Genomic DNA, 26,610 nt, shown 5'->3' with positions numbered 1-26,610 from the left:
TCATTCCCAACACAGGAACCTGACACCCTCAGACAGGCCCTCCCCTCCTCCTCCTGCAATCCAAAGCCTGCTCTCCACTCAAAGCCAGGGTACACCTTAAAAAGACTTCTGCAATTAACTCCAGCCCACAGGCATTTTCTCTTCTTTCCACTATTTACTTAGCCTTTTAAATTTAATTCTCAATTACTATTCTATCTTCAAGGTAAACTCTTTAAGTTCCTTAAAAACAATTACTTAGGTTTTTTTGTAGTAGTTTCCCCACAAAAGGCACGCATTTACGGTAGCAAATTGGATTTACAAGCCTTTCTAGAATGAGGCACATCACCAAATAAGGTGATCTGGTTGTTCTGTTTGTTCATGCATGGAACTGTACCAGGGTGTATGTGTGGAGGGCTGGGGGATGACAAGCAGCATACAATTTGCAAGCCTTCAAATTATAAAGCAGCCTTCTGCCACCAAGAAAATAAGTGATCTCATTCTGACTTACAGTTTGAAAATAGGACATCAGAGGGAATGTCCTGAAAGGAATGAGTTGCTTCACTATTCTCAGACCTATTCGCACTCTGCTCCCTCTCTGTAACTGAAGGTCAATCACAGCCGGGAGAGCCTGCAACAGAGATATTTTTTATTCTTAAGAATTAGCCACGAGGCAGGGCCAGTATTAAAGACAGATAAACAGTAAAACTTTCTAAATTTCACTTCAACTAGGTTCCCAAACCACAGATGACAAGCTCCATGTGGTTCACCTGCCCAATTTACTTAGAGGGACTCAGGGGAGTAATCCCAACTGTGACCATTGCTCAACAAACACTGAGCAGCTATTATCTGCCAGGCACTGAAGTTGTAAAGACGATCAAAGGGCCTATCCTCAAGGACTCCACAACTAAGAGAATTAAAAATTCCAAAAATAACCTACTGATATTTTAAACACTTTTAAAGACCCTTATGATTTTCTGCTTATTCTCTTTGTGTGTGGGAGGGGAAGGGTTTGTTTTTTTTGTTTGTTTTTTTTTTGAGACAGTGTCTCGCTCTGTTTCCCAGGCTGGAGTGCAGTGACGTGATCATCGCTCACTGCTGTCTCAAATGCCTGGGCTGCAGTGATCTCCAACCTCAGCCACTCAAATCGACAGGACCACAGGCGCATACCACCACACCTAGCTAATTTTTTTGTTCTGCTTGTTCTCTCTAAATTTTAACAAACTCTTTTTTGTTTTTTGAGTCACAGTCTCGCACTGTCACCTGGGCTGGAGTGCGATGGCACCATCTCAGCTCACTGCAACCCCTGCTTCCCAGGTTCAAGTGATTCTCCTGCCTCAGCCTCCCGCATAGCTGGGATTACAGACGTGTACTGCCATGCCCAGCTAATTTTTTGTATTTTTAGTAGAGACGGGGTTTCACTATGTTGGCCAGGCTGGTCTGGAACTCTTCACTTCATGATCCACCCATCTCGGCCTCCCAAAGTGCTGGGATTACAGGAGTGGCGCCCGGCCAACAAATTCAATTTTCACAATTGATTTTACTAATATTTGTAATGTGAACTTTCATTAAACATAAAGCGTGTTAAAAGTGGAAAAAATACATCTCAAATAAAAGAAAATTATGAAATCGTTCCACCTTCTTAAATAATGTGGAAAACACATAACTAAAGAACAGGCAAAAATGGACTAGTATTCTAATAAAGAAAACCTAAACTAGGACCTGCTTTGCAAAATGATTATCAGTAGGCAACAAAATCACCAAAGTTAGCAAACTTTAAAAATCACAGCAACTTGGCCGAGCACGGTGGCTCACACCTGTAACCCCAGCACCTTGGGAGGCCGAGGTGGGAGGATCACCTGAAGTCAGGACTTTGAGAGCAGCCTGGTCAACATGGTGAAACCCCGTCTCTACAAAACACACCTGGACAACATGGTGAAACTCCGTCTCTACAAAAACACAAAAATGATTTTTTTGTATTTGCCGTGAGAGCGGGTGCCTGTAATCCCAGCTACTGGTGAGGCTGAGGCAGGAGAATCGCTTGAACCCGGGAGGTGGAGGTTGCAGTGAGCCAAGACTGCACCACTGCACTCCAGCTTGGGCGACAGGGTGACACTCCGTCTCAAAAAAAAAGAAAAGAAAAAATTGAAAAAATTACACCAACTGAAGTACATAGACACCATTAAACTTTTCACAGCATTTCTGACATTTCATTTTAACAAAGGCTTAGTTAAAGACATGTGGTAAGGGCCCACAATGAGGAACCAGGTCCAGAGATGTTAAGTAACTCGTCACACAGCTGAGGTAGCAGAAGCAGAAGCATAATCCAGGCCTCCTCATCTCTGCCAATCTCAGTCTTCTGCTGAAGAATTTAGAATCACTGTCTGTAGCAAGAAGACCAAATTGTGTAACCTAGTAACAAAGACCCTTCGCCATTTGTTCCAATCCTACCTATTATTATTATTATTTTTTTTAGACGGAGTCTCCCTCTTTCTCAGGGGCTGGAGTGCAGTGGCCCCATCTCGGCTCACTGCAAGCTCCACCTCCCGGGTTCACGCCATTCTCCTGCCTCAGCCTCCCGAGTAGCTGGGACTACAGGTGCCCACCACCACGCCCGGCCAATTCTTCATATTTTTACTAGAGACGTGGTTTCACCATGTTAGCCAGGTTGGTCTCCATCTCCTGACCTTGTGATCCACCCACCTCGGCCTCCCAAAGTACTGGGATTACAGGCGTGAGCCACCACGCCCGGCCTACATTTTATTTCCCATACCATATTTCACACATCCTGTGTTCTACCCCGGTCAGCACTCTGCTGCTATTCTAACTTGCTCCTACCTTTCTTCCTCCGTATTTGGTTGACACTAACTACCCGTCTGTTACGGTTACTTTGGTACTTAACTAGTATTGCCTTCACTGTGGCTCCCAGTGAACATGCGGCTTGCTTATATCATTTACTCAACCAACCAACATTTACTGAGCACGTACAATATTCTAGGAGCAGGGGTACAACAGCCCACATGGGGTTATCTCCTGCTAGAGGTAGGGCGAAATAATAAATGAAATAAAGACATTATTCTGGAAAAGTAGCAAATGTTATGGTAAAAAATAAAACATGTGCAGGGCACTGGGGAGTTGAGTTGGGGGATTCTATTTTAATGACCGTAGTTGGGAGGCCTTGCTGAGCAGGTAACACTTGAGCAGAAGCTTCCAAGAGCTTTTTGAAAAGAACAAAGGAGAGAGAAGCAAGTGCAGGGGCTCTGAGGTGTGAGCGGGTGTGCAGTTTCCTCAACAAAGGCCACTGTGGCTGACCTTGAGTGAGGGCAGGTTTGATGCATTCGCGTGAAAAAGCGAGTGTCGGCCGGGCGCGGTGGCTCACGTCTGTAATCCCAGCACTTTGGGAGGTCGAGGCGGGTGGATCATGAGGTCAGGAGTTCGAGACTAGCCTGACCAACATGGTGAAACCCCGTCTCTACTAAAAATAGAAAAGTTAGCCAGGCGTGGTGGCGGGCGCCTGTAATCCCAGCTACTCGGGAAGCTGAGGCAGGAAAATCACTTGAACCTGGGTGGCGGAGGGCGCAGTGAGCAGAGATCATGCCACTGCACTCCAGCCTGGGTGACAGAGCAAGCCTCTGTCTCAAAGAAAAAAAAATCAACAAAACAAAAACAAACAAAAAACAACTTTAGACCTCTTAGTTTTTTTATGAAATCTTTACTACTTGGTTTCCATTGCTATCTAAGTTAGCTTAGGCCTGGCTCAGTGGCTCACGCCTGTAATCCCCGCACTTTGGAGGCCAAGGTGGTTGGATCGTATGAGTCCAGGATTTGGAGACCAGCAGGTGTAACATGGTGAAACCCCGACTTTAAAAAAAACACAAAAATTAGCCACTGCACTCCAGCCTGGGTGACAGAGTGAGACTCTGTCGCAGATTAAAAGAAAAAAAAAAAAAACTTTGTGACACTGGGTTAAGCAAAACTTCTTAGCTATGACAGCAAATCACAGTCCATAAAAAGAACAAATTGATAAACTGGATCTCATAAAAATTAAGAACTATTAGTCTTACAAACACATCATTAATAAAAAGAAAATGTTGGCCAGGCACAGTGGCTCATGCCTGTAATCCCAGCACTTTGAGAGGCTAAGGCAAGTGGACCACCTGAGGTCGGGAGTTTGAGACCAGCCTGACCAACAGGAGAAACCCTGTCTCTCCTAAAAATACAAAAATTAGCCGGGCGTGGTGGCGTATGCCTGTAATCCCAGCTACTTGGGAGGCTGAGGCAGGAGAATCACATGAACCCAGCAGGCGGAGGTTGCAGTGAGCCAAGATTGTGCCATTGCACTCCAGCCTGGGCAACAGTGCGAGACTCCATCTCAAAAAAAAAAAAGAAAAAAGGAAAAAGAAAATGTGGCCAGAAGTTGTGTGTTGTACCTATAATCCCAACACTTTCAGGGGCTGAACAAGGAAGACTGCTTCATCCCAGGAGTTCAAAACCAGCCTGGTAATAAAGTAATAAAACCCTGTCTCTACAAAGAAATTTAAAAATTAGCCAGGCAGGTGGCAGGCACCTGTAGTCCCAGCTACTAAGGAGGCTGAGCCAGAAGGATCGCTTGAGCCTGCGAGGTTGAGGCAGCAGTGAGTCAGAGTTGTACCACCGTACTCCAGCCTAGGCGACAGAGAGAGACCCTGTCTCAAGGAAAAAAAAGAAAAATGGGAGGGGGAGGGGAGGGGCAGGGAGGGTACAAAGTGTCCAAAAACTTGAATGTTCTTAGCAGCTTTATTTATAATAACCAAAATGGGAAACAACCCAAATGTCTATCAACAGATGAATGGACCAACAACCAATTAAATCCATACAACAAACTACTACTCAGTGATAAAAAGAAATGAACTATCGATACATACAACAACCTTACTGAATCTCAAAATAATGCTGAGTGATGATTTCACAGGTGCATGCATATATACATACCAAAATTTATCAAATCATGCACCTGAAATATGTGCAATTTTTTGCACTTCAATTCTACCTTAATAGAGCTGTTTTACACACTCAAAATGATTTTTCTCTTGACCATGTAATATCCTCCCTTTAGGTACTGTCTTCCTTTCTGTTGAAGTCAAGTTTCTTCAAGAAGTTATGTATACGGCTATTCACTCACCCTTCAATCTAGTGTAATGAGACATCCTCTGGCAAAAACTGAAGCATTTTCTCACTGCCACATACAAAAGCCTCTCTTCACTCCGGAACTTCCTTAGTGTCTTTGCTGCATCTGCCCCTACAGATAACACCTGACTCCTGTGGCTTCAGAGATATTCACTAGCTCCTCCTCTCCTTCCAGTAACTCATTATAAGAGCCTATATGCCCAGGTAGTGTCACTGACCATTATCTTACCCTAATGACACATTTTCTTTGGGAAGTATGATCCATATGTGCGGCTTCAATGACTTACAGGCATAAGATCCATACCTCAGCCCTGATTTCTTCAGTTTACATGCTGTAATGTCTACATATCATGCTAAAAAAAAAAAAGAGAGAGAGAGAACACTTTCCAGCCTGGGCAACATAGTAAGACCCCCTTCTCAATAAAAGTAAAAAAATATTACCCAGGCATGGTGGCAAGTGGCTGTAGTCCCAGCTACTTGGGAAGCTGAGTTAGGAGGACTGCTTGAGCCCAGGAGCTCAAGACTACAATGAGCTCTGATCACGCCACTGCACTCCAACCTGGACAACAAGACCTCATCTCTTAAAAAAAAAAAAAAAAAAAAAGAACATTTTACTTAGCACAGCTTTATGAAGGGCTTTACCAGCAGGTCTCAGCTGACTATTCCTATTTTCTAACCCAATCTATTATCTTTTTACTTTTTTGGTACATATTTTTATTGATGTATGATGTACACACCATGAAGCACACACATCCTAAGAGTATAGTTGATGAAGTAAACATGCTCATGTAATCACTATGCAGATTAAGAAATATAAAACATTACCAGTAACCAAGAAGCCCTCTTAGTTACTGCTATGCCTCTTAACTAAAATATCCTAAACTCTAAACACATTGGCCTGTATTCTATATTCCCCAAATGTTTTACACACTTTCTTTACTGGACCTTCTGCCCTTCCCCTCCCGACACCATTTTCTCTTTCTCTCTTAAAGGTAAACACAGATCTCTTCCTCTATGGCATTAGCTCATCTTTGCTTACATTACACTCTAAATGTATCACCAACACAATGCTTTTTGCACTGTATTATGCCACCCACTTATTATTCACTTGGTAACTTTTCTGAAAGCAGTGACCCCACAGCACCATTTCTATATGTGTAACAACTAGCCCAGTGTTGCCACAGGAAAGTGTCTCCAATAAAATTCAGAGGGGAGGGGAGAGGGACAGGATTAGGAGATATACCTAATGTTAAATGAAGAGTTAATGGGTGCAGCACACCAACATGGCACATGTATACATATGTAACAAACCTACACGTTGTGCACATGTACCCTAAAACTTAAAGTATAATAAAAAAAAAGAAAAAAAAGGAAAACTTAAAATTCAAACTTTCTTTGGAGGAAGACCATTTGATATCTACTTTACCTGTGTGTGACATTCATTGCAGATAAATTTTCCTCTTGGCATCTCAGTCAATCCAAGGCACTCCAGGTGGAAAGCCCTGCAGCACTGAGCCTCACATAACAGCAGCTCACCTGATTTTTCACAATTCTGTTAAGAGAAAGAAAACATCTATCTGTTTTTCCATGTTTGAGAATGAAGAGTAAAACCAGTGTCAGTGGGTTAAAATAAACAAAGGTTAAAAGTGGCAGAAAATGAGGTGAGAAAGAGGCAAGGGCCTGTAGTTGTAGATTTTATTCTAGTTACAAAGGTGTACCACTGGAGAGCTTTGCCAAAGGAAAGCTAAAATCAGGTATTCATTTTTAAAAAGATTGTTCTGACTGCTACATGGAAAATGAGTTCAAGAGTAGAAAGGTCAGAAAAGAGCATAGAGATAAACCAGAAAGCTACTGAATGGTTCAAGCAACAGACACTGGCTAGCTAGACTTGGGCCATAAAGTTCCAAAAGAGCTCCCACCAAGGTCTGAACAGCCCTTTTGGGACACATCTAGAACCATCCCAGAGAGAGATCACTTTTCTGAAATAATCTCAGCTAAGATAGGGCCTCACTTAAGACAGGGGCTTAGGAAATAACAACAGGCATCTGTCATTATAAAACACTGTAAGATTTATGTATGTTTTTTTTTTTTCTGAGAGAGTCTTGCTCTATCGCCCAGGCTGGACTGCAATGGTGCAATCTCGGCTCACTGCAACCTCTGCTGACCAGGTTCAAGTGATTCTCCTGCCTCAGCCTCCCGAGTAGCTGGGATTACAGGCACGTGCCACCACGCCTGGCTAATTTTTGTATTTCTAGTAGAGAGGGGTTTCACCATGTTGGCCAGGCTGGTCTCGAACTCCTGACCTCATGATCTACCCACCTCAGCCTCCAAAAGTGCTGGAATTACAGGTGTGAGCCACTGCACCCAGCCTTGTACTACTATGAAAGGCAAACAAGGGGAAAGGTGACTAAATAAGTTTTAGCTTCAAGAACTCATAGAAACAGAATAGGTCTTGATCGCTTAAGAATTAAAGCTTAAATAAAAAACTAACTAGGACAGCTTTAGGGAGAAAGGTTAGAGAGGTAGGCTAGAATTGATAGGGGACCCCAGGGACTTTATCAACCTATAGTCTGAGCTATCCTCAAATGTCTGACTCCCCATTATCTACTATTCACATGTAAAAATTGAAAAATAGCATTATACATTGTACTTCGCATATTCAGAGTGCCAATAACATAAGTTTTTATATATAGTGAAAAAAAACTGACCTTCAGCACTTAAATAGGAAAATGTTCATTACAATGTGAATTAGAAACAACATTTTTGCATTAACTAAATGTTATAGACTAATTCTTCAACTGGGATAACCATGTAATTGATCTTTCAAACTGGGACACTTGAGTGAAAGGAAGTGCTATTAATAAATTATGACAGAACAAGGGACCTACACAAAGACCGATCCAGACAAGCCAGGACCACAGGGTCACCTTACCTTTAATCTTTTTATTAAATGATCTTTGCAAAATGTATTTACACTCTGACCTGTCTCACTAAGTAAATAATGGGCATAACTGTTTTTGATGATTAACACTGTTGTTTGGGATCTGGTCCAAGTATGTAATAGTGAAGATAACAGGCAAAGAAATTCAATTGAAATTATATTGGCCACGATAACATTTTCTGGTCTGAGTTTACTTTTTTAGAGATCTCAACTTATTTATCTATTACTATTTATAATTTATGAGATAGGGTCTCACTCGGTCACCCAGGTGGGAGTGCAGTGGCATGACCATGGCTCACTAAAGCCTCTACCTCCCCAGCTTCAGGTGATCCAATGACCTCAGTCTCCCAGTAGGGGAACTACAGGCATGCACTGTCATGCCTGGCTAATTTTTTTTTTTTTTTTTTTTTCCTTGTCAGGGTTTATTTCATCGGCTAACATTCATTCTCGACCTAGACAAAAACAATTAGATAATTATGACTTGCTTTTCCATCATCAACTCATTTTTTTTTGTATGAATAACCAAAAAATTTCTTCAACACTTTTTTTTTAAGAAGCTATAACTAAATAAAGCTTTAAACGATCCTGGGTGCAAGTTAAACAGCTCCAGTTCCCGAAAAGTTCACAGCCTTGTTTTGTGGGCAGTTCTGCTGTTCCTGGCTTCCCCCTCCAGGAGGGGACGTTTGCAGGTCTGGGGGTCCTGGTGACTAAGCTGTTAGCTCCACTGCCTGCCTGCTTCCATCCTTGCAGCCCTGGGAGGGCCCCGAGTGGACAGAGTCCTTACAATTTAGGAGATGCTGCTGGCAAAGGAACCATTGACCCAAAGCAGGTGGCCTGAATGGGAAGTGCCAGGCTGGACACTCGGGGGCTGAGGGCACTGCCAGCTGCCACCGCCTCTGGACACCTCAGCCCGGTGCTGGCCCGAGAGGAGACTGCTTTCCAAATGCAGTGAAGAGACCGAGACAAGACCCGTGCTTCCGTGTGAGTCGGGATGCGGGGCATAAGTTAACACATATTCCAATATGTACAAAACAACCTGCGCTCGGGCCCGCGCACCCAGGAAGCCCATGGTGAAGGTGAGGCCACCTCGAGCCAGGCCTCTGGCTGGGTGTCCACCTCCTGCTGGGAGGCCAAGGTGCCCCACGTGGCTTGTGCAAGACCTCACGATCCCCTTAACATGTTCCTCCACCTCCAAGGAGTGTATCCGCTCCAATGCTGAGTGTCCGAGCAGATTCCCATTGACCCTGACCTCCCTTTGAAAGAACCACACCACTAGATCCCCTTGGCACTTGCTTCCTTAGTGTGATGCATCCACCCAGGGAGGTGGCCCTGCGCGACGCTGGCACACTGTCCACCCTGCCCTGTTGACCATCCTGTCCTTCGACCCCAAAGTAAAATGGGGCCAGTGTAGGAGGCCTGAGGGTGGGGCCCTTATGCCAGACCTCCAGGGGTAGCAACCTCATCTGACCCCAGCTTCGCCTTCCTGTGCTGCAGAAGGCGCTTGCTCCCAAGCCCGTGGTGACCCATGTCTCCACCCCATGGTGGGGCAACTGTGGTGGCTGAGTGGAAGCTGGGAAAGGAGAGAGGACCCCCGCCAACCCCAGCCAATGCCTGGCTAATTTTTATATTTTTGGCAGAGACAGGGTTTTACCATGTTGCCCAGGCTGGTCTCAAATTCCTGGGCTCGAATGATCCACCCACCTCAGCCTCCCAAAGTGCTGAGATTAGTGCTGTGCTCGGCCTATGGTTTCAACTTAAAAAAGAACTAATATCCTCAAGTTTTTTGTTTATTTAAGTCTGTAATCTTGACCTCTTGGGCTACAGGTATGAGCCAATGCAGCTGGCTAATTTTAAAAAAAAGACAAACTTTTTAAAAATAGAGACAGGGGTCTCACTGTGTTGCCCAGGCTGGTTTAGAACTCCTGGCCTCAAGCAATCCTGCTGCCTCAGCTTCCAAAAGCACTGTGATTGTAGGTATGAGCCACTGCGCATTGCCTATCTTCAAGTTTTTATATACCAAATTTTAAGAATTACATAGGTACATCAAGACCATTAAAAAAAAAATTCAAATGGTCATTGACTCTACTCACAAAGACTTAAAGGCTCTTTAACAATAAAGTGGAATCCCCTATCTCACAGAGAGGCAATCCAGCACAATGGTTAAGACTCTAAACCAACCAAGTCCAACAGAGCTTAAAGGTTAAAAAAAAGGAGAGGGAGACTCCATATCCAGATGGCCAGGCTTCTCTCATGAATATAAGCAAGCTATTTATCCTGTCTGTAATTTAGTTTCCTCGTCTGCAAAATGGGGATAATCACAGAACTCTACTTATGAGATTATTACAATGACTAAATAATGTAATATTTATAAAGTGCTTGGAACAATACTTCATACATAGTAAATACTGGATAAATATTTATTAAATAAATAAAATATAGATGATAGGATTTCTAAAGTCACCACGTTAAAGGAAAAATATCTCAAAACTAAAATTACCCTTGAAAAGTTCCTTACAAACCCAAAGATTCTGACACCATGAGAAGTACTGGAGAATTATATTTGAATAAGCCACCAGAGATTCACATATTCCATCTCAGACTTGCTTCACAGCATATATTCCTTCATGGGCCTTAAGGGCAGGTGGTTCACCAACACTAAACTATTTCTCCAAGTATCTTTCTTTGTGGGAAGAAAAAAGGGTCAAATCCTTAAAGAAAGTGACTCTACTGGAATCATCCAAAAGCACTGTTATTCTACCAAGAAACTATCATAAAGAGATGGAGTGGGTTTCCCTTTAAAGATGAACATGCAATGAAAACACAAGTGGGCAAATATTTCTCTACCTGTCAAACATTCTCCTTGAGTGCAGCTCCTCCACCACGTTCACCCTGCATTGTGTTAGAGGCAGCCATCCCAGGATCGTGTTCTACACCTTCCTCAACAGTTTCCTTGGGGCTTGTGGCCGTCCTGTGAGGCATTAGTTCTCCCTTGCAAAGAAAAAACAATGTCCCACATCTGTATTATTGATGTCTCTTCCATTTGACCCCCTCCCTCTGGGCTATTTGTCTAGCCATTAAGCACTTACAGATGTTCAGCCAATCACTCGGGGGACTGCATGCAACGTTAGTTCTAACCCTGCTGTGATTGGGCGGGTAGTGGGCGCCTCATGCCCTGCCACTAACTGCTCTGAGGCTGTTTGTTCCACTGGAACTTTCTGAGCTGTTCCATTTTAAGGTTTCACTAAGGGAGAGAAAACATTCTTAAGTTTATTTGATTACTTATTTGTCCTTCCAAGGTCAGTGTTTCCTAAATAATGCCCCTCTTGGGCATTCTATTCAAATCGTCCTGGAAAGAAACATTCTGCATCATAATGTGTGATGCTGACCTGACTTCTAACTCTCTTTTAACCTGAGTTGGAAACCCAAAGATCATATCCATGATTGCACTGATGCTTTACAAGGAAATGGTTTTAAATCTTTTGTTTCCTGAAGGTCGATATTCATAAAAATTGTCCTAAGATTAAGTAGCTGATGGTCTCAAAAAATAAGCAAGTAAATCTTCCCGCTGATCACAGCAGTCTCAACTTTTTTTTTATTTAAATAGAGACAAGGTCTCATTGTATTTCCCAGGTTGGTCTTGAAACCCTGTTCTCAAATGATCATCCCACCTCAGCCTCCCAAAGAGCTGAGTGGCATGAGCCACAACACCCAGCCAGCAGTCTCAACTTTTTTCTTTTGAAACAGAATCTCACTCTGTCACCCAGGCTGGAGTGCAGTGGCATGATTTCGGCTCACTGCAACCTCTGCCTCATGGGTTCAAGCGATTCTTGTGCCTCTGCCTGATTAGCTGGAATTACAGGTGCACACCACCAGTCAGCTAATTTTTGTATTGCTAGTAGAGATGAGGTTTCACCACGTTGGCAAGGCTGGTCTTAAACTCTCAACCTCAAGTTATTTACCCGCCTCGACCTCCCAAAGTGTTGGGTTTACAGGCGTGAGCCACAGTGCCTGGCCAGTCTCAACTTTTATAGGGCAGTATCTAAGTTCCTTCAGGTCACATGTTGAGTTGATATTGTGCTCTCTGGTTTTACAAGTTTACTTAACGATGAAACACTCATATACTTGATTGGACACCTACAGCACAGGATGTGATGATCTTTTAAAAAGACCATATTGACAGTTGCAATACGTGCCTTGCCTTATTATTAGGATAAGGCTCTACTTTTCCTCCAGGATGCCTTGTGGCCATGAGCCACTTCGGTAGAATAGTGTTCTTAAGAAAACTCAAGGGAAACAGGGATGTGGCCTCTGGTGTGAAAAGTAGCTTCTCTTTAGAAGGTGAAGAGACCAGGAACTGAGTAATACCTCTGAGCATGGAATCTCTTTTGATGAGTCATCATTTTTCACTTTTTTGCATTGCATCTTGGCTGCAGCATGCCTCTGTCGTTTTCGCGTCCTTGGTTTGTCAAATATCTTGATAGTGCCTATGACAGGAAAATAGGTGCTATCTGCTGGCTAATAACACACATGTCCAAAAACTCTTATCCTATTATTAGAATAAAAACCAACCTTAAAACTCATTTAATTCTCCAGCTTTATGGATTAGGAAAATGGGGGAAATAAGAATTGAGACTAACTCATCATGACATAACTAGTTGGGAAATGGCTACATATATGTAACTTCTCCCTCATACAGATTAAATAGTAAGTGTATAGGTTATTACAGAAATTTTAATTTATGTGATTGAAATGACAAATCTTGTAGTTCCTCAAAGGAATTAAATCCTATAGATGAAGGGGAAATGCATTTTACTAGTCATGAAAAGATAGCACTCCCTAGGCTTCAAGATTGGAGACAGTAATATCAATCACTATATGATTTAAGGATTAAGGGCCGGGCACCGTGGCTCAAGCCTGTAATCCCAGCACTTTGGGAGGCTGAGGCCAGCAGATCACATGAGGCCAGGAATTCAAGACCAGCCTGACCAACATAGTGAAACCCCATCTCTACTAAAAATACAAAATTAGCCAGGCATGGTGGTGCATGCCTGTAATCCCAGCTACTCAGGAGGCTGAGGCAGGAGAATCACTTGAAACCAGGAGGTAGAGGTTGCAGTGAGCCAAGATCACGCCACCACACTCAGCCTGGGTAACAAGAGCGAAACTCCATCTCAAGAAGAAAAAAAAGAAAAAAAGGATTAAGATGGAGAGTTGAGGCCGGGCACAGTGGCTCACACCTGTAATCCCATCACTTTGTGGGGCTGAGGCAGGCAGATCACGAGGTCAGGAGATTGAGACCATCTGGCCAACATGGTGAAACCCTGTCTCTACTAAAAATACAAAACAAATTAGCCGGGCGTGGTGGAGTACACCGGTAGTCCCAGCTACTGAGGGGGCTGAGGCAGGAGAATCGCTTGAACCCAGAAGGCGGAGGCTACAGTGAGCTGAGATCGTGCCACTGTACTGCAGCCTGGTCGACAGAGCCAGACTCTGTCTCAAACCAAAAAAAAAAAAAAAAGAAATTCTTCTAGTCCCTCCTGCACTTTCCATTAAACACATTTCAATTGTGTTATAGAAACACAAAGAGGAACATAAGAGGTATTTCATAAAACATTCCAGGATATTTCTGCTAGTTAACAATATGAAAGTTGGAGTTTTGAAGACTGCCTCAGTGAGCTCTTTTTTTGACTGCCTGATTTGAGCTGGAGAAGCTCTGCCATCAAAACTGCTCACAGCCTAACACTATAAGACAACTTAATATGAGCATAACAGAAAGGTTTGAAATTCTCATAAGCTGGAACACTTACACAAAATTTATAATGGATAAAGTTCATGTTTTAGGTTTTATTTTAAAAATGAAATATAAAAGTATAGGAAAAGAGCTGATGTTATTATTATTACTACTATTATTTTAAGAGACATGGTCTCTCACTGTTGCCCAGGCTACAGTGCCTGCTGTGAGCAACAGCTCACTGTAGCCTTAACCTCTAGGACTCAAGGGATCCTCCCACATCAGCTTAACAAGCAGCTGTGACCACAGACATACACCACCATGCCTAGCTGAAGTTTTTTAAATTGTAGATAGAGACAGGGTCTCACTAAGTGCCAAGCCTGGTCTGGGGGGAACACCTGGCCTCAAGTGATCCTCTTATCTCAGCCTCCCAAAGCGCTGGCATTGCAGTTGTGGGCCACCATGATCGGCCTGATATTATTTTGAAAGCAGCCTATTTTTAAATCTTACAAGCAAATTGACCAACCTATGGGATTACAATTGCCACGTGGCTAAATAAGCTAACATATTGCTAGATTTACTTGTTAGAAAATTTAATAATCGTAGGTCACATGAAATATAATCTTGCCTCCATGATACTCTTTGCTGGCAGATCATGCCTGCTGCAGTGTGCTCAAATTTGGAATAACATTTCAAAAATGACACTAATCAATAAATGGCTTTGGCAGACAAATGAAGAGTGGAAGACAGAAGTGGCAAGGAGGAAACCTGGGGAGGATAAGAAGACAGGAGTATGACCATGAAATTGGTCAGGTGTGGATTTAGTTCCCTGACCTTGCTACCTTGTTCATCTTCACTTTTCTTCTATAAAACAGGAATACTATAGATAATAATCCAACTCTCTGTAATGCTTTAGAGAGATTACAGGTAGCATTCCTACTAAAAGTCCTGGTAGAGTAGATGTTCAATTTATGAATATTTTATCTGTTTCAGGAAGCAGATTTTGGGCAAACCAGTTTGAAAACTTGTACCTCACTGGTCTGGCTTACACATGAAACATTTTTTGTGGTTAAAGGACAAAGTGCTTCAAACTTACTACTGTATTACATTCTTTAAATCTCAAAAATACTCACCTCCACCAAAATCTGTTGAAAAAGATGTGGCACAAGATTCAGTTATTCCATTCTCCAGGTGACCAGCTTCTTAAGCACTACAAATAAGTGAAAACAACACCATTTACAGATGAATGAAAAAAATAAACCCTTTACCTTATATGCCAAAGTCTAAATTGTCAGCTGCTATGGATATACACTTTTGACTTGTTTTAGCAATTAAAAAAATCAACATGACCACAGTAAACGGTTAAACAGAAACTTCAGGGGGAAAAGGAATCAGATTTAAAAATGCTCCAACAGACTGGGCACGGTGGCTCACATCTGTAATCCTAGCACTTTGGGAGGCTGAGGCGGGTGGATCACCTGAGGTTGGGAGTTCAAGACCAGCCTGACCAACATGGAGAAACCCCGTCACTACTAAAAATGCAAAATTAACCGGGCATGATGGCACATGCCTGTAATCCCAGCTACTTGGGAGACTGAGGCAGGAGAATTGCTTGAACCCAGAGGGAGGAGGTTGCAGTGAGCCGAGATCACACCATTGCACTCCAGCCTGGGTAAGGAGAGAGACTCCATCTCAAAAAAACAGAAACAAAAACAAAAATTAAAAAAAAGCAACAACAAAAAAAACTCCAACAGACCTGTGAACACCACAATAAAGACTGGCCAGAGATTTCCAACATATAGACTATATAGACTAGATACACAATGCTTTCTGTGAATACACTATGCTTTCTGTGACTGAAGTGGAGAAAGAGAAGGGGTATGTACCCAGAGACCCACAGGTTCAATGTTATTGCACTGCACCCTGTACTTAAAATCCATCTTCCTGGCCAGGCACGGTGGCTCATGCCTGTAATCTCAGCACTTTGGGAGGCCAAGGGGGACAGATCATCTGAGGTCAGGAGTTTGAATCCAGCTTGGCCAACCATGGCCAACACGGTGAAACCCCGTTTCTACTAAAAATACAAAAATTAGCTAGGTGCGGGGGCACATGCCTGTAATCCCAGCTACTCAGGAGGCTGAGGCAGAATTGTTTGAGCCCAGGAGGTGGAGGTTGCATTGAGCCAAGATCGCATCACTGAGCTCCAGCCTGGAGACAGAGCAAGTCTCAAAAAAAAAAAAAAGAAAAGAAAAGAAAAATAATCCATCTTCCTACAATTGTGTTCACAGCTATTAGATTTGACACAGACCTGTTTACTTGGTGAACTGTACATTAAACAGTTCTGAAATACTGAATGGCATTCCAACTTAAAATGACTTCAGATTAATCCAAATTAAAGCAACATTAAAACTCAAAACAAATACTCAACATCAGGAGTCTAATCAAGGGCCATTTTATTCACCCACTACTAATACTTGTACTTGTATGAATTAGTTCCATCCCAAGCAAATGTCTTTTCCTACAAGAATGATAATATTCCTCATCATAACTGTAAAACAACATTTAGTGGTCACAAAAAGTCAATACAATAAAGGCCCTTCTGTCCAGGCATGGTGGCTCACGACTGTAATCCCTGCATGTTGGGAGGGTGAGGCGGGTGGATCACCTGAGGTCGGGAGTTCGAGACCAGCCTGACTACCATGGAGAAACCCCGTCTCTACTAAAAATACAAAAAATTAGCCGGGCATGGTGGCACATCCCTGTAATCCCAGCTACTCGGGAGGCTGGGGTAGGAGAATTGCTTGAACCTGGGAGGCGGAGGTTGTGGTGAGCCAAGATCACGCCATTGCATTCTGCCTGGGCAACAAGAGCAAAACTCCATTTCAAATAAATCAATAAATAAAAAATAAAGGCCATTCTTGCTGTAGAGTTCCTAATGTTTGGGACTAAAACAAGATAAAATACAGCTGTGAATTTCTCAATGCTCATTTTATCATATTAATAAATCATAAGACTGCAATTCTCCTCATGTTCAGTATATATCAGAAGTCTAACCAAGTGAAGTAAAATGAATGGGCAAATGTTAGGTATCCAATTCAACAAAACGAGACTCCTAGACAAATCCACAAAATACATTTCCGCAATTTTCTTTAAATACCAATCATTTCATTTAGATAACAAATTAGTTCATTCTTTAACAGTTACCCAAAAGCTGTGGAATAAAATAATTACAATGCTCCCCAAACTACAGTCAGAGAATAATGCAGGAAATATTCTCATTTCTATTCTGATCAATTTTATAAATTAAAATAAAAATTAACAGCACACACACACCCACCCACCCACGCACACACACAAGAATCATACCATATGAATAAAAATCAAACTGTTCTGTTTAGAATGAAAAAGACCAAAGAACTTCTTAGAGGATGTGACTAAGATTCCAGTGACTTACTGTGTAGATAAAGTCTAGTGTGGATATACATTCAGCCAGAGTACCCTTAAAGCACTACCAGAACAGATCATCTCTCATTCTGTTACTGATTAATCCACCTGCAGACAGGGTGGTGGTGTGCCTGGTAAACTAAAATGGAACTGAATCATGGCTTTAGCCTTATGACAAAATATACCTCAGGGTAACCAGGACTTCAACAATGAAGTAGACCAGGTCAGATGGCAAGACAGACTCCCAAACAGACAAGAAGGCACTTTTCTCCAGAGTTTGGTGCTAGCCATAACCAATCATTCTGATTTTCTCTTGCTCTGATCCCAAATTTAATGGCAATTCCCTCTCCCCAAAAGTAAAAAATTCAACAGTGACAAAGAGTTATTAAGCATGATTAATACTTAAAAGAGATTAGGCATCTGAGAGATGGTGAGGATAAATAGCAGGGAATTTTTTTTTTTTTTTGAGAGAGAGTCTGGCTCTGTCGCCTAGACTGGAGTGCAGTGGCATGACCTCGGCTTACTACAACCTCTGCCTCCCAGGTTCCAGCAATTCTCCTGTCTCAGCCTCCCGAGTAGCTGGGATTACAGGCAGACACCACGACACCCAGCTATTTTTTTTTTGTATTATTAGTAGAGATGGGGTTTCACCATGTTGGCCAGGCTGGTCTCCAACTCCTGACCTCAAGTGATCTGCCCGCCTCGGCCTCCCAAACTGCTGGGATTACAGGTGTGAGCCACCGCACCCAGACAATATCAGGGATTTTTTGGTAAATGGTGGTAAAACAACTGGACATCAATATGGGGGAGAACAAAACTCCGTCTCAAAAATTCAAGATGGAACAAAGATCTGTATGTGAAACCAGAACCAAAAAGCTCCTAAAAGAAAACACAGGAAGAACACATTTGTGTCCATGGTGTACACAAAGATTTCACTGATTGATTGACTGACTGAGACAGGGTCTTGCTCTGTCACCCAGGGTGGAGTGCAATAGTGCAATCATAGCTCACTGCAGCCTTGACCTCCAGGGCTCAAGACATCCTACCACTTCAGCCTTCTGAGTAGCTGGGACCAGACACGCAACACCACAGCCGTTTTCTGGTGTTTTTGGCATTGTGTTTTGTTTTGTAGAGACAAGGTCTCCTTTATTGCCCAGGCTGGTCTCAAACTCCTGAGCTTAAGCAATCCTACCGCCTCAGGTTCCCTAAGTCCCCGGATTATAGGCTTAAGCCATCACACTAGATTTCTTGAATAAAACACAAAAAGTATGAATCACACAAAAAAATTGATACCCCGTCTCTACCAAAAAAATACAAAAAATTCTCTGGGGAGCCTGGGAGGCAGAGATTACAGTGAGCCAAAATTATGCCACTGCACTCCAGCCTTGGTGACAGAATCAGACCCTGTCTCAAAAAAAAAAAAGAAAAATACAAAAGGGCTACAACGACATGGCAATAGGATAGAGCAGACTAGTGATGTTTGAGATAGTAGTTTAGTAGAAAACAGTTAAGAGGATTTGAACCCAGAAAAGAAATTATAACAAACACAAACTTAATCTTAAAAGCATTTAAAAATTTTTTTCATTGGTAAGGACACCTGAAACCAGTTTATACACATACATGGTTACACAACTGCAAAACAGCCTTTCCTGTAGGAAATCTCAGATCATGTATGCCTGCTGACACACACACTAATTTCTATATGTATGTACATCAATGTTATAACTACTACTCAAAATGTCATTTTAAAAATTCCTCATTTCCTGAGTTTATTTCTTTTAGAACTTACAAAAATAACATACCTTTTTAGAAAGGCCAAGGTCCCCCTTCTTGGGCATAAATCCAGGGTCTAAATCATTGGATTCAAGAAGTTTCTTAGTTGGTTTTCTTTGATGTTTACTTTCATAAAGTCCTGAAATGCATGTATCTTTATATTAAATGATTTAGAAACTGGGCACAAGTTAATTTTTTAAAAATCTGTATACCACACAAAGTGAATCTCAATGTTTTTGATGTTTTCTCTATCATCTTATGGGAAGAGGCAGGATGGTAATTTGATTATAAAATATTAGTAAACAAAACAAGTAAACAGTTCTCAATGCAAACACAAACTAATGTGAGGGATGTGTGTGTGTTGACTTTAAATCACAAAATAACTAAGGGAGAAATCAAAAGGACAGAACTATCTTTATGACAACTGATTTTTGGTGAGGACAAAATAAGGAGGAGTGAAATAGAGCTTGGATAATGGTCATAAATGGACCACGATTACAGTTTCTGCTCTGCCCCTAAGAAAATAAAATTCAATAGGTAAAAGATAATTCATAGGATCACTCAAGAATTATATAAAAGAGCTGACTTAATAAATCGAGTTTGGCACATAATAGGTACTGAAACAACAACTATCTTTACTATTCTCTCAAAAATCTTTTTAATTATACCCAACTAGTTTAAGCACAATTGGAATCATTTCTTTAAGGAATAACATCAAAAGCTCCTGTTGATGATGTAAAAAGTTACATCCAAAATTTAAAGGGGTACAGAAAAGAGGATTCTTCCCATTCCTTGACTGCCTATAATATTCAATAGTTACAAGGTGAATTAGAGACAATATGTTTAGATCCAACTCTCCCCAGGTGATATATAAAGAATGATCAAGTGAGAAGTAACTGGTAATTAACTTCTAATGAACTGGTAATTACTATGTTGTCAGGTATATAACATCATACATTAATACATTATGATCTCCATTTTATAGATGAGGAAACAAGTTCAGGGACTAAACAACTTCCCAAGTAACACAAGGACTGGTGGAGTCAGCACTTGAAGCACAGTGCTTATTCCACTAATGTGCGGTGCCCCTCTTGAAGCCCTGTTATTCTGGTTGTTAATTTACACAGTGGCTGATCAACAATCATGAAGAGCAACACTGGAGCAAGGAGCATAGTTATCAAAAATACGTCTCCTTGATAGCGTGCTACAATTCATAGTAACTATATCTAATTAGCCATCATTGTAACTATTTCCCAGGACAAAAGGGGGTAGTTTATTGTATATAGATACAATGTTGGCTTTACATCAAAACATACTAAAATCTCCTGCTTCCTCTAATCATATCTGCTCAAATACTGAGACCCCAACCACACCTTACCTGGTGTTTTAACTAGCAATTCCTCAGACTCAAGGGCAGGCCGTGGAGAGACTCCCGGAGCCACAGGTACAGACAAGGTCAGCTGTGGCAACTCAGCATGTCCACCTCCAAGTTCTGACTGAGCCAAGGGGCCCTCCAAAAATGGAACCTCCTTTTTTTTTTGAGACAGAGTCTTGCTGTGTCACCCAGGCTGGAGTGCAGTCATGGGATCCCCGCTCACTGCACACTCAGTCTTCCGGGTTCATGCCATTCTCCTGCCTCAGCCTCCCTAGTAGCAGGGACTACAGGCTCCTGCCACCATGCCCGGCTAATTTTTTGTATTTATAGTACAGACAGGATTTCACCATGTTAGCCAGGATGGTCTCCATCTCCTGACCTCGTGATCCACCCGCCTCGGCCTCCCAAAGTGCTGGGATTACAGGCGTGAGCCACTGCGCCTGGTCTACAGAGCCTCCCTTTCAAGAACTGGAAGCTCTTCCTTGGTTGAAATCAAAGAATTCTCGTCCACCTGCTTGTTCTGAGCACTAGATCGACCTCGGGCTAGAAGGCTTTCCTCTTCACAGCGGGAATTTACCTAAGAACAAAAAATAAAATTAGAGTCCACAGGCCAAAATTGTTGTAATTTAAGTGTCAAAAAGAATAACGCACTTTAAAAGGAATGAAATTCTGACAAAGGCTACAAAAAGTGGATGAACCTTGAAGACATTATGTATGCTAAGGGAAATTACTTAGACACAAAGAACAAATATCATATGATTTCAAGTATATGCGGTATCTAGAATAAGAAAATTCTTAAGACAGAACATAGAATGGCAATTGCCAGGGGTTGAGCAGAAAAGGGAGTTATTGGTTAATGGGTATTGACTTTTAGTTTGGAAAGATGAAAAAAATTATCGAGATGGATGGTGGAGATGGTTCCACAACAATGTAACTGTGCTTCATGCCACTGAACTGTACACTTACAAATGGATAAAACAGGCCCAGCGCTGTGGCTCATGCCTATAATCCGAGCACTTTGGGAGGCCGAGGCGGGCAGATCACGAGGTCAGGAGATCGAGACCATCCTGGCTAACACGGTGAAACCCCGTCTCTACTAAAAATGCAAAAAATTAGCCAGGCGTGCTGGCGGGTACCTGTAGTCCCAGCTACATGGGAGGCTGAGGCAGAAGGAGGTGTGAATCCGGGAGATGGAGCTTGCAGTGAGCCGAGATCATACCACTGCACTCCAGCCTGGGCGAGAGTGAGACTCTCTCTCAAAAAAAAAAAAAAAAGATAAAATAATAAAATGTTTTATATATATGTATATTTAACCAAAATTAAATAAAGAAAAAAATGAAGGTGACTGAGATACACTGAAGCTATAATATTGATAAGTCCACAACAATAATTCAAAGGCAGGGGAAAAAGACTGCTCTAATGTCTCCAATTAAAACAACTACTAATGAACTCCTTAATGTTACAATTGGTAATTAATGGGAAAGAAAGAAGCACTTATTCTGCCTTTCAAGTATTTCAGGACAATAATAGAGTCCAGTTAATGAAAGAGACTATCACTTAATAAAAATAGAGAAAATAATAAAATCTGAAAGTCTTCATTTTGTAACCTCTAATAAAATTATTAATATAGGTAAAGATCTTCAACTGGGGTTTTCAAAAAACCATCAAGGAAGCTGGGCATGGTAGCTCACACCTGTAATCCCAACACTCTGGGAGGCTCAGGCAGAAAGATCACTGGAGCCCAGGAATTCCAGACTAGCAAGGGCAACATAGTGGGATATCGCCTCTACAAAATACTTGTTGTTAAAAATTAGCCAGGTGTGGTAGTGTGCACCTGTGGTCCCAACTACTCAGGAGGCTGAGATGGAAGGATTGCTTAAACCCAGGAGGTCAAGGCTGCAGTGAACTGTGTTCATGCATCTCTGCACTCCAGCTTGGGCAAGACCCTGTCTCAATTTTAAAAAAGAAAAAACAAACTGTCGGGGAATGGCTGATGGGAATAAAATATTCCTTTTTTTTTAAACTCTCAATATGCAATGTATTACACATTATCATCTCTGATACAGTCTAGCTAAAAATGTTCAACTTCAATCTATCAAACTGTTAGGTTCTATCTTCCACTTCACAGAGAACAGGAGATAGAGAAAATCTAAGTGACACCTAAGAGAAAGCAATTACACAAATATAGAGAAGTAGATAACTTTACATGTCACTCTCTTATAGACATGATCCTGATCATGAAAAAAGGGGTTGTTCTGAATTCAAAGTGATTTGAGAACCATAACAACCAGTTACAATGAGTAGTCCTAGACTGAGTCCTGGTATGAATAATCCAAAGGTAAAGGTTAGGGGATAATTGGTGAAATCTGAAAGACAGCTGATGTCAGATAAACAGATCTTATATAAGATGTAAGTCTGTTAAATTGATTATAAAGGAAAATGTTCCATTTTTTAACTACATATTAACCTATGTAGGCGTAGAAGGTCAAAATGTCTCTAAATACTTCATTTTAAAAAAACTGAATTAAAAAATAAGACAAATAAGATGTATTTATTTTTGAAATTAGGATCAGACTATATATATTTCACTTTATACCCTATATTTTTACTTAAGATAAAATCACAACAATATTCCTAAGTCATTAAATACTCTTTGAAGACAAAGAGGAAAAAATATGTACATAAAGAAATATAATATGTAGACTCATTTATATATTTCCTGAATAACCACTAAATCCTAAGTACTGTGCTAGAAGCTGAGAATAAAAAACAAGATCCCAGTTACGGAAATTATTATTTCATGAAGTTAAAGTATGACACTGAAGATAAAATTGCAGTTTCCTAAGGACCAGTGAAAGTTTGCCGAAATTTTGCAACACACCTTGTGCACCTGCTCCTGTACCTTCTTTTGTTTTTTCTTAGGAGTAAATATCTGATCATATTCTTCTGTATATTCCAAAAGCCACTTGCTTGCCTTTCTAAGGCATTTCTTCTCTGACCGCACAGCTAAAAGATGATAAACAAGTTCAATATTAATCCAAAAGTTTCAGGAAAACCCACTCTTTTTATGAGACCATCTGGTACTCCCAAAAATAACCAGATGGGAAACCACATAGTAAAATAGACTATGGCTTAAGATGCAAGAGGCACAAAATGGCTTATGTTTTCTCATATGCAAAAGGAACTGGGGGAGACAAAAGGACTTGTGTTACCTTATATACACATACAACAGAATATATGGGGCCCATCCAGTATTAAGGAAAAGGTTAAATTTAAAGCCAGGTCTTATAGTCACTGACACCTGTACATATAAAGCTAATATACACCTAACAAAAATATAGCATCTAGATCAGGTAAATGGGTAAAATACATCTTGAATTACAGATTAAGTATGGCTTATCTGAAATGCTTGGGATCAGAAGTGATTCAGAATTTTTCATATTTTGGAATATTTGCATCTACATAATAAGTTATCTTGGGGATGGGACCCAAGTTGAAACACCAGACTCATTTATGTATTATATACATCTTTTATACACATAGCCTGAAGGTAATTTTACAAAATATTTATTTTCTACATTACACAAAGTTTGTGTACAGTGAACCGTAAGAAAGCAAAAGTGTCATTATCTCAGCCACCCATGTGAAATATCTGTGGTTGTTTGGCATTACCATCATTCCTGCCTCTGAATTTATATGCTACTGATAGGCAAACATTTCCTTACACTTATTCACACATAAGTACTTAACAGTAAAAATATGACATACCCTTAACACAGTGAGAAAGTAGTGTGTTCAGGGTAGCTACGCAGCACAGTACCATCACTAGAATAGTTGTATCAGCTGATAAAAAAACAGTAATAACAATGTCGGGCTTTGCGTCTCCATCTGTGATGCTGTGTTTTGATTAAAAGGTTACTGTATCCTGTTTTATTTTATAAGGTAAGCAGAGGCCGGGCGCGGTGGCTCACGCCTGTAATCCCAGCACTTTGGGAGGCCGAGGTGGGCAGATCACAAGGTCAGGAGATCGATACCGTCCTGCCTAACACGGTGAAACCCCGTCTCTACTAAAAACACAAAAAATTAGCCAGCCATGGTGGCGGGTGCCTGGAGTCCCACCTACTCCGGAGGCTGAGGCAGGAGAATGGTGTGAACCCGGGAGGCCGAGCTTGCAGTGAGCTGAGATCATGCCACTGCACTCCAGCCTGGGCGACAGAGCGAGACTGCGTCTCAAAAAAAAAAGACTTTCTAATCATATTGGAAATGTGTAACAAGGGCCAAGTACTGTGTATTAAACTTAATAAATCAAAACAACAGGCCCTCTAAGGCCAACACGGTGAAACCCCGTCTTTACTAAAAATACAAAAATTAGTCGGGCATGCATGGTGGCTCACACTTGTAATCCCAGCTACTCAGAAGGCTGAGGTGGAGAGAATCACTTGAATTCAGGAGGCGGAGCTTGCAGTGAGCCAAGATTGCACCACTGCAACCAGCCTGGGCGACAGAGCAAGACTGCGTCTCAAAAAAAAAGACTTTCTAATCATATTGGAAATGTGTAACAAGGAGCAAGTACTGTGTATTAAACTTAATAAATCAAAACAACAGGCCCTCTAAGACACAAATGTGCCTCCCTGGGTTATCTGCCTAACCCATCATAGGAACTCAATTCAGCATTAAACTGGTTTTAGATCAAGACACTAGAACTCATATTTAGCAGTTATTAAATTACAATTATTAAGAAAAAAACTTTATTAGGTAAAGTCCTTTACTCCAAAATGTTTCTCAAAATACATAGACACTAATATAAAAACAATTATTAAAACAACTTTGCCTGAATCTCAGGATTTCAGAAATATGAAAGTACTCATGTCTCACCTCTCCCATCCACTTAAAATGACAAAAACAGACCATTATAGTTAAATCAAAGGACATGTTTAAAGAGAAGCAAACCCAAAGAGTAACTACACCAATTCTTGACCCAATTCTCTGTGCTCTGTCTTGTGTAACATTACACTATGAATAACAATCCCATCATCCACAACAGCTTTTTTTTTTTTTTTTTTGAAACAGGTTTGCTCTCATTGCCCAGGCTGGAGTGCAATGGCGTGATCTTGACTCACTGCAACCTCTGCCTCCTGGGTTCAAGCGATTCTCCTGCCTCAGCCTCCCGAGTAGCTGGGATTACAGGCATACACCAGTATGCCTGGCTAATTTTGTATTTTTAATAGAGATGAGGTTTCACCATGTTGGTCAGGCTGGTCTCCAACTCCTGACCTCAGGGGATCCACCCACCTCGGCCTCCCAAACTGCCGGGATTACAGGCGTGAGCCACTGCGCCTGGCCACACAACACAGTTCTAAACACTGGACTCTCATATCTACCAACACTCAACACCTGTTTAAAAAGAAAAGGAAAAATTAGGAAGGGGCAATAACACTTCAGTGTAAGTATCCATGATCAACTACTGCTTAACAGCCTACACCACTTTTGATGAACAGTCAAGGCAGATTACTTAATACTTAAAATGGTTAACCTTAGGGAGTAGGAAAATACACAGACACACACAAAATATTTCAAACACTTCTTTTTGCTGCTAAGGAGTTCCAAAAGTAGTTTTTCCAAGCTATTTCCAAATAAAAGTAGATTAGGTGTAAAGAACTGTCTATCGAAATATTACTGTTATTTATTTAATAACGTCCTGACAAGCTTGCAATTATCTCATTAAATCAAAAAATTAGGACCTAAGGCCAACACTGTTTCCTCATATTCTTGATGTGAAAATCTGAGCACTCCTCTTAATAAGGAGTTACAAATACAAAACAAACAGCTCAACTGAACTAACTCCTCTCTCCAGAAACACAAACACAAGGCCTCATAATGAGTGAGTTCCTAGCGGCCATAATTACTGCAACTTACTTCTCCAATTTTCCCCTCCACAGTTAACTCAACAGCTCAAAAACTGTCAGTAACAACAGTCACCATGATATGGTTAGGAGTGTGGCAGATTTCTTAACCAGTAATAATAGGAAAAAAATTTTGCCTATTAATAGATCTCAAGTTTCGTGCACTTGCAAGAAACTAATTAAAAGGCAGCCGTGCACGATCTACAAAAACAGCCATAAAGACTGTTAACATTTTAAGTTAAAGGAAACAAACCTGCTCCTCAATATAGCAAGATACAACTGACTTCCCCTTACATACCCT

The 26,610-nt window shown here is 41.3% G+C and overlaps 1 long non-coding RNA gene across 10 annotated transcripts in view; it reads right to left on the bottom strand.

The window, feature by feature from the left end:
- LOC129050386 (uncharacterized) overlaps nucleotides 1–23,408 on the bottom strand; it is a 46,041-nt gene extending 22,633 nt beyond the window's left edge. For 3 of the 10 annotated variants that reach the window (XR_010137363.1, XR_010137365.1, XR_010137360.1), the window contains exons 1-7: nucleotides 19,061–19,273; nucleotides 14,948–15,024; nucleotides 12,449–12,567; nucleotides 11,170–11,324; nucleotides 10,928–11,071; nucleotides 6,569–6,694; nucleotides 488–607 (exon numbers count right to left, since the gene is read on the bottom strand). This is a non-coding gene — a long non-coding RNA (uncharacterized LOC129050386). Of the gene's footprint in view, nucleotides 1–487; nucleotides 608–6,568; nucleotides 6,695–10,927; nucleotides 11,072–11,169; nucleotides 11,325–12,448; nucleotides 12,568–14,947; nucleotides 15,025–19,060; nucleotides 19,274–20,785; nucleotides 20,984–23,287 lie in introns of those variants that run through there. The other 7 variants (XR_010137364.1, XR_010137361.1, XR_010137367.1 and 4 more) reach the window with 7 other exon arrangements.
- Nucleotides 23,409–26,610: the final 3,202 nt, after the last annotated feature.

Source organism: Pongo abelii, chromosome 16 (assembly GCF_028885655.2).
Source record: "Pongo abelii isolate AG06213 chromosome 16, NHGRI_mPonAbe1-v2.0_pri, whole genome shotgun sequence".
NCBI lineage: Eukaryota > Metazoa > Chordata > Mammalia > Primates > Hominidae > Pongo > Pongo abelii.
The sequence above is the reverse complement of the archived record's forward strand: the minus strand, read 5'-3'. Positions and strand labels throughout refer to the sequence as shown.